Here is a 1,701-nt window from a genome sequence, read left to right as displayed (position 1 = left end):
GGGAGGGGTGATAAAAGGAGGGACTGCCCCTCCGCCCTCCGCCCTTCGCCCGGCGATTGCCTGCTGCTGTGTCAGCTACCGCAGGGGCCCAGATCTGGATCTGTAATCAATAAACGCTTGCTTGCTAAAACCATCTATGAGTCGGTGGTCTGTCTCTGGGGGACTCGCTCTGTAACAACAACAAGCAGTTTGGAAGCATCAAGGCTACACATTCTGGAGAAAGAATAAATACCAACTGACAGTTAACTATACCTGCTACTTAGCAAACAATTCTTCCAAAAGTATGGCCAAAAGCTTCAATTATGTTTTAGGCGTGTTTACTGTTGAGTATTTGCATTAGAAGGAGCAGCCAAGTGGCAACAGTTATTATTCATAAGGTTGCAGTCTCTGTACTCAATCTTCACCATGTTATGAACTCTTCCCAAACAGCCTAGGAGCAAAAGTCTTTGTCAATTTTTTTTTATTTTAAAAAAATGAAAGCATATTGGGATTACTACGAAGCAACAGTGAATTCATTCTTAAGCAGAGACAGAACTTTGATATGGTAATAAGGGTCCTAATGCTTTGAGCAAAGTCAGCTTTAGGGACCCATAAGAATAATGGTCTAAGAAACCATTCGGCTCCATTAAACTGGATGCAGAAGTGACAGACCACCTGTGTGGCACATGAGTGTTACAGAGCTCCCTGATGCACCCAACTTGAGTAGCACCAAACTTTAGGAAAAAGACTGGATAAGAGAAATGAAAGTCAGAGAGGATGAGACCAAAGGCCCCTTTTTAACATTACTTTGCTGAACTTCCAGAAAAATCTTTTAAGTTGATCTAGGCTTCCTTACACACAATCCTACCACATGAGAAAATTTTGTGAGAGCTATTGGTTATTGTGAGGTAAATTTTCTTTTCTTCCTTGGAGATTTTTTTTTTTAATTCTAGAAATTATGGTGACATTGACCTCTCTAACTTATTCTAAACATTCCACACTATAAATTATTAGGGTATTATTCTTCATTAGAACCATAAATAGCATATTAAGTTACATCACTAACAGAAGATGACAATCTCGTTTCTCAATCTAGAGTATTTGCATTAAATCAAAGCGCTTGGATTTACAGAAAACTACATTAAAGTAGTGATAATAAGGGAAAACTTGCAATAATGATTTTTTTTAAAGATAAAACTGGCTGCCACTTAACATTATAATGCTGCGATCCTAGGCTCCTAGTATCAAGTTGCTTTACCACAGAATAATGAGAAATGTTTTTAAAGGCTATAAAATGTCCAAGCGAAAGTATGCTATCTGACTTCTTAGTTTTCATTTGACATTGAGGTTTTTAGTGTTAAAATATTTTTTAATTGATTTCAGAGAGGAAGGGAGGAGAGAGAGATAGAAACATCTATGATGTATAAAAAATTTAAAAAAACCAAGCTCTAACTGGTTTGGCTCAGTAGATAGAGCATTGGCCTGTGGACTGAGGAGTCCCGGATTCGATTCCGGTCAAGGGCACATGCCCAGGTTTCAGGCTTGATCCCCAGTAGAGGGCATGTAGGAAGCAGCCAATCAATGATTCTCTCTCATCATTTATGTTTATATCTCTCTCTTCCTCTTCCTTTCTCTCTGAAATCAATAAAAAATATTTTTAAAAAAGAAATATCATTGATAAGAGAGAATCATTGATTGTGTGCCTCCTGTACACCCACCACT

The sequence above is a fragment of the Myotis brandtii genome, unplaced genomic scaffold (assembly GCF_000412655.1).
Source record: "Myotis brandtii unplaced genomic scaffold, ASM41265v1 scaffold2720, whole genome shotgun sequence".
NCBI classification, from domain to species: domain Eukaryota; kingdom Metazoa; phylum Chordata; class Mammalia; order Chiroptera; family Vespertilionidae; genus Myotis; species Myotis brandtii.
This window is presented reverse-complemented; position numbering follows the sequence as displayed.